The sequence below is a fragment of the Anolis sagrei genome, chromosome 4 (assembly GCF_037176765.1).
Source record: "Anolis sagrei isolate rAnoSag1 chromosome 4, rAnoSag1.mat, whole genome shotgun sequence".
NCBI lineage: Eukaryota > Metazoa > Chordata > Lepidosauria > Squamata > Dactyloidae > Anolis > Anolis sagrei.
Window position 1 is genome coordinate 217,323,077 of NC_090024.1, and position 7,458 is coordinate 217,330,534.

At 39.9% G+C, this 7,458-nt stretch overlaps 1 long non-coding RNA gene across 1 annotated transcript; it reads left to right on the top strand.

The window, feature by feature from the left end:
* Positions 1 to 3,430: 3,430 nt before the first annotated feature.
* LOC132772607 (uncharacterized) lies at positions 3,431 to 7,247 on the top strand. Its single transcript, XR_009631235.2, has 3 exons — positions 3,431 to 3,632; positions 4,180 to 4,323; positions 6,252 to 7,247. It is a non-coding gene; the product is annotated as an uncharacterized lncRNA (long non-coding RNA).
* The last annotated feature ends 211 nt before the right edge of the window (positions 7,248 to 7,458 follow it).

Below are 7,458 nucleotides of genomic sequence, written 5' to 3' on the forward strand. Positions count from 1 at the left end.
TGGACCCGAGATAAGGTACTCTGAAGAATCTCTGACTTTGTTTTGCTTGTTTATATAAGAACTGACATAATGTAATGGTCTGAGTGTTGGACTAGACTTGGGGAAGGTACACTGTCTCTGAACAAATCTGCTAAGAAAATGCTGTAATGTCCCACCACCCGCTTAAGCATGTTTGGGGGGAACACGAGAAAGGGCCTTTTTGGTGGCTACTCCCAGACTGTGAGATTCCCTCCCAAGAGAGACCAGGATAGCTTTCTGCAGGCAGGTCAAGAACTTCTTTTGCCAGTAGGCATTTGAGGAAGGATAAGGAGCAGGCTGCTGGGGAAGTGTGGGTGAGATTCAGGGGGTGGGGTGGGTGAGTTTTAAAAGCAATTTTAAGTGTGTAATACTGTTTCATTATCTAAGCATAGCCCAATAGGGATCCTAAATAGAGAAGGATAATCCACCGGGGGGGGGGGGGGGGGTTGAAGGAGTAAAACCATTTCCTCCTGTTTTCCTGTAATTCTCCCCACCGCTGTTGCCATTGTTAAAACAACCCTCATTTACATATGACATGGAAAGTGTGTGTGTTGGGGGGGGGGGGATAATCAGTGAAAATGGGGGAAATGGTTTTCCTCCTTCAACTCCCCCCTCCCCCAAAATGGATTGTCCTCCTCTGTCTAGGTCACCTTTTGGAGTCCACCTGGACAATGAAACAGTACCAAGTGTATTTATTATATTCTAACCACCCTAGAGTGTGAGTTGCTGCTGCTCTATCTTAGTCATATTTTCTGGACCCTCATGTTCCATTGAAAAGTGAAGCTGAAACCATTGTCCTACATCCCATAATAATCTAGTGTGCGTTTCCCCCCCACAATGCCTTGAAAGGAGGATGAGTGAGGAAATCCTGCCCAACTTTTACAGGCAACTTCAAATGAGAATGAGTTTGCATAGCACTTTCTTCTGTGGGGATAGAGCTGACTGATATATTATATCTATTTAGTCTGCACATCATTCATCTGAACCACATGCAGATAAAGGAAAGCAGCAGTTGTACTACTTAAGTCTTCCATGAGTGATCTGAATAAAGCATATGGCCCTTGATGGGTGTGTGAGGGAAATAATGTCTTCTCAGATTCAAATTAATTGTGAATGACTTTTTAGTTTGGGTGTTGTTCATTTGTTAATTAGATCCTCTGAAGTTCTGTGAAGTCAGATGGCAGATACAAAGAATCTCTTTGTCCTTCCCTTTCTCACTACAGATCTAAAACTGATATTTATGATGTAAGTAGTGCAAGGCAAGAGAATGGACAAGCTCCCTTTGAGCTCAGTTTGCATTAACTTACACCAGTGGTTCTCACCTTCCCTAATCCTGCAACCCCTTAATACAATTCCCAAAACCACAAAATTATTTTCGTTACTCCTGCATAACTGGTGGGGTTGGGGGTGTGAGATTGATTTTGTCATTTGGGAGTTGTAATTGCTGGGATTTATAGTTCACCTAAACCAAAGAGCATTCTGAACTCCACCAATGATGGAATTGAACCAAACCTGGCACACAGAATTCCCATGACCAACAGAAAACACTGGAAGGGTTTGGTGGGCATTGACCTTCAGTTTTGGAGTTGTAGTTCACCTACATCCAGAGAGGGCTGTGGACTCAAACAATTATGGATCTGGACCAAACTTGGCACAAATACTCAATATGCCAAATGTCAATACTGGTGGAGTTTGTGGAAAATAGACCTTGACATTTGGGAGTTGTAGTTGCTGGGATTTATAGTTCACCAACAATTAAAGAGCATTCTGAACCCCATCAATGATAGAATTGGGCAAAACCTCCCACACAGAAATCCAATGACCAACAGAAAATACTATGTTTTCTGATGGTCTTTGATGACCCCTCTGATACCTCCCTTGTGACCCCCCCAGGGGTCCCGACCCCCAGGTTGAGAAACACTGACTTACACCCTGAATGTTCACATCCTTTATACAATGGTTCTTCATAAATAAAACTATTTTTTTTCTTTTCACCATCCTGTGCCCTGCATCTCAAAGACTTGCCAGCCTTGCCCACTTCCAATTTCTGCTTCCTGCTGTTAGATAGGTCAGAAACTAATTGCTTTATCTGGTGATTGCTAGTAAATGCAAATGTACTTATAATTTAATCATACCTACAAAGGCTAGGTGTGTCTTGAATATAGATACTGCATGCTTACTGGTTGTATCTTGTAAACTTTGACTGAATGATTAATCCTCACTTGATATAAATATTTTATTATCCAAACCTATTTATAAAGAATCTCTATGATTTGATAAATTTATATTAAAATCATGTGATTCTTCAAAGCAAAAAGTTAATTACTAGAAAATAATATTTCCTTTTTTTTTTTACTGTATTTACAGAATTCCTTTTCTCCATCATACAATTTGCTGTGGACCAGATGCAGAAAAATAACTTGTGGCTTGTCATTTTTCTGAAGATGGAATCAGAAGTGAAATAGCACTGAGCCAGGGCAGTTAAAGGGGATTAATTCTACAGCATAGATGCACTCCAAGGTTTTTCCCCCATTTCTGGAAGCTTTGGTGTTCCAATACTTTTGATCTCAAAGAAGGAGTTCTTAGCAGGCAACACCTGTAATGCACACTTTTTTGGCCAAATTACAAAGACTGCACATTTTGCTGCTGTGCATTACATTTGGCAGCAAATACTCTTTTTGGTTTCAGGTTTGTGAAAATTGAGGTGTGCGTTAGATTTGATGGTGCATTAGACTCAAGTAAAAATGGGTAATAAAATAATATGACAAATGCAGCAAAAATTATATGAAAAAGACACAATGAGACTGGCATGAGGAAGAAAGTTTTTACATTTGGCATAGTTTAACTGGAACAATTTAAGATCAGGGAGGGGAAAAATAAAAGAAAAATTATTTGAGTTTGTATGGAACTGTTTATCAGTTATATATGCCAGAATAACAGCAGCTTTAAACTGCCCTTAGATCAGGTGAGCTTTTGGATAAATGACTAGGAGAAGACATGACTATTATTAATAAAATTAGACAATTAGGTGGAGGATAAATCATTAGTCGGGTTTACAGGGGAGTATTTTGCAAATGTCTATGACTTGAGGAGTGGTGGATGAGATAAAAGCAAGTTTTTACATTATGATTGATTGCATAAAAAGGGGGAGGAGACTACTTGGCAGCTACCACATTCTGAATGTGAGCCAACCCTTCTGTGCCTGCTATTGGCAAGAGGAAAAAAGCTCATCCTATGTAATAGTTTGGATTAGCTTCCTCCCATACAGCTGATGGCAAAAGCAAAACAAGTGGAAACTGTGTGACAAATGTTCCACCCCTAGTTTAGCCTTAAATTGGAACCAGAGGAGGGAGGGAGAGAGAAACGAATGTCAATGAGAAATACTACACAACAGAACTCACTTAGCAAGATGCACTGGCTGGACATGAGGGTGTGAGATGATGATGATCATCATCTCCTGACTCATCCATATCAGTATAAAGTGGACTTCAGTTCTCAGTGCTTGTGCTTGAGTCCTGCTGCAACCATGAAGACACTGGCTGCCTTCCTTCTTGTGAGCCTCCTTGTCATTTCCTTAGCCATGCCTGCTGCATCTGGTCCACAAATCCCAAGAAGTAAGTCCAAAGACAACCTTCTGCTGAAATGAGTATCTCAGGTTACAGAAGAACTCCTTCACTTCTGCTAATGGAGTACCTTGCTTTCTCTTTACTTCTTCACCTTCATATCATTCTGTCCAACCTGTTTTAACAAAGTTTCATGACCCAATGTAGAGCTAAACTAAGTTCTCCCAGGTCAGAGGCCAATTTTCTGATCCTATACACCATATGGATTTTCTCCTCTTTTCTCCCCTTCTCCTCTTCTTTCCCCTCACATTCTTTTTCTCTGATCCTCACTTCCTCTTTTGATTTTCTTCTTGAACCTCTCCACTTACTCTTTCAGCAATGGCAGCACTGACATCAGAAGGGAGTGATGCTTTCAGTTATGTTGTCAATACTACAATAAGGCTGAGAGATATTTCCCATTCCCTAGGGCTTATACCAATGTGGGCAGCATCACATGGATAAGATCTTTTAGTCCAGCATTTGGCAAATCAAGATTAGATTAGAACAAGGGAAAATAAAAGGTTGTCTTTCATTGCACATTTTCTTCTTTCTATTGAAGGGAAGCCAGGACTCTGTCCATTTGTTGCTGGAAGATGCCGGATGCTGGATCCACCGAACGACTGTGATTCTGATTACCAATGCCTAAATGAACTGAAATGCTGTGAAGGAATGTGTGGAAGAGTCTGCGTCAAGCCAATATTTGGTACTATTGAGAACAAGATGTTCATATTATGTTGAGGCAGGATATGTTTTAGCTAGGAATACTAATTTATCATCTTGGAAAGGAGGTGAAGAGAGATATGAGCCATTCTTTTATAGAAATACATTTTAACATGTGTATTTGTGGCATTTTTTAAACAATGTTTATATGTTTTAAATATTCTGTAACTCACCTTGAGCCACAATTGAGAGGTAAGGTTGTCCAATGGAAGATAACAAAAGGCCTCCAATTTTGATACAATTGATGGCCAGAACAGACCATGTATCCTGGCTCCAAGGTATTGGAGGACCACCAGCAGCATATGGTACACATGGCAAAGGACTCCTTCCAGGGCTGTAGCCAAGGTGGGAGAGAGTTTAGGGGTTCAACCTCCCCCTCCAAATTTTTCAGGTTAAAAAAACCCCTGGTTTACTCATGAATTTTAACTGGGTATAACCCAATCTCCCTGCTAAGTCTATGAGAAGCAAAAATTAAACAAGTCCCTCCAGAACTGCAAGCACTATCTCAAGCAACGTTTTACAATTTATTCAGTCATTACTTGCAGCAATAGCTGATATAGTGGAAGCAACCAAGTTGGCCCACCCACCACTGGTAGGCAAAGCCTAAGCCATGGGAGGGATTTGAAGCCCCCCATGAAGAAAACAAGAAAATTGTTTTAATTAAGTCTATATAAAATATAGAATGAACCATACTATTTAAATTATTTTGTGTTATGGAACTACTTCTAATCAGTCGCTAAAAAAATCACCCCACCCTCAATTTTTCTCGCTGCAGTCCTGGCTCCTTCCATAGAGGCTGGTTAATTTCTCCCCCCACTTGCTTTTAGGAATTGCAGCAGTAATACAATGAGCACTGGGACATGATTCAGCACCTTGGATAGGTCCCTGAGCCTAAAACCCAGACAGAACATTCACTGCTCCAGTGACTCCAGACACATTAGGAGAAAATATGTTACCTAAATATGGACAATGAAAATGCCTATGCTAGATGGGTTTGATCTACATGTAAAAGAAAACAAGTTTGGAGTAATGCAAGAGACAAACAAGTGCCTGGAGATAATTGTGCATTCACTTATCCATATATTTATTTATTTATTATTTATTTACAGTTCTTATATTCCGCCCTTCTCACCCCGCAGGGGACTCAGGGCGGATTATAGTCAACACATATATGGCAAACATTCAATGCCAGTTTTGACAAACAACGTTTAACACACAAATACACCAAGGCTATTTAACTTTTTTCTGGCTGCCAGGGGAGCTGCTGCTTTTCATCGTCCATCAGCGACACCGATGAAGTTCTTCTGCATTCCACATTCCCCGGAGTCTTTTTTCTTTATGGCCTCATAAATTAGTTAAATTTAGCCTCCCACACAAGGTGGTGCCTTATTTTTCTACTTGACAGATGCAACTGTCTTTCGGGTTGTAAAGGTCAACAACTGGCTACACAATGGCTGGACACCCACTCCAGCCCGGGCTGGCTTCGAACTCATGACCTTTTGGTCAGAGTGATCTTAATGCAGCTGACACTCAGCCAGCTGCACCACAATCCCGGTGCTAATATTGATGCTGAGATGTAAGGATTTGAAGCCACTAGAAGTAATGTTAGATCTCATGATGTCACCTTGACTATCTTTTGTCTGTTCCGTAGTTTAGCTATGAGTCATGGTAGAATAGCCTTCAGGAACGACATGAGAAATATATAATCCCCCAAAGGTGTGGTCTGTGATTCAAGCAAGGTAGGAACTTCATTCTATAATTACTGGGTGATATACTCTCTTGCTCAGATTATAACCCACTGGTATTGCACGTTGGTATTGAGAAACAGCATAACATTTATGAAATAAATTTTGCAATGTTTGTGATGGTCACATTTAACTCTAAAAATCTTTCTCCCTATCTTTCCTTTAGTTTAAATCTCTCGCATCTCATGGATACCCAGCACCAACATGGATGTCCTAAACTTGAGATTTCCATGCTATCACAATTCTTCTAATTAACCAAGGACTGGCACCAAATTTATACCTATTAGGTAGAACTAGTTTTTCGTTCTTTCCTGGAAACCCATTACAACTGATTGCTTTTGGAGCAGCACCAGTCCATGGATCTGCACTTTGAGAAGCATTTCCCTATATGATGTTATTTCACCTGTGGCATTTGTGTGATTGCAAGCCCCAACCAAGTATCATCCCAAATGATTCATTGAACTTTATCTTCTGAAATAATAAACTCAGCCTGCCTGAGATCACTAATGGACACTCATTAACAACAATTTATACAAGAATCCTCTGTTAACTGATGAATAATCCGAATATGGAAGAAATATATCCAAGCCAAAACCTAGGGGTGAATTAGTCATTATTTGAAGATAGGGTTTCTAAATATTTTGAAGACCTAGCCTCAAAAGGAACAAAGATAAATGGTCTCTTCATGTCTTGAGAAGTCAAGTAAATGGTCATTATCTTTCAGGTTTACTTGTAAATCTAAGTCTATAATGATATAGTTTGGGATGGGCATTGTGTAGCCCTTCATATATTGTTGGACTACAAGTCCTAGTAAGTCTAGCAGTAAAACTGATGGTCTGGAATGCTGGTGGCTGTAATCTGGAGGGTTGTATCATCCTCACTCCTGAAATAGATAAATGATGGAAACAAATGATTTCCTAAACATTCCTGAGTTAAAGTTACTCGATATTTGAACATATCCTGAACATTTATTTACTTTCATTTCCTTTTTTGGAAGTCTTATTGGGGTCACTTTTGAACCAGCATTAATTTTCATTTTCATGTTATGGTCTGTGCCAGAACATAAGAATGGATCATTCATTATGTGCAGGCATATGCCCTGTGCTGCTTGCATCTAATGTTATTTAAGTGATAAAAGCTCCTGTTTTAACTCTGTGCAACTTGTATTGTCGAAGGCCTCTGAGGAAGCCTGCCATAGATGCAGGCGAAACGTCAGGAGAAATGCCTCTAGAACATGGCCATATAGCCCGAAAAAACCCACAAGAACTCTGTGCAACTTATTTTTTTCTTATATAATGTCACATTAGCAGCACTGGGTATGCAATCATGTTCTATAAATTACAAAACATCAGTGACAGCAACAACTTTTCTGA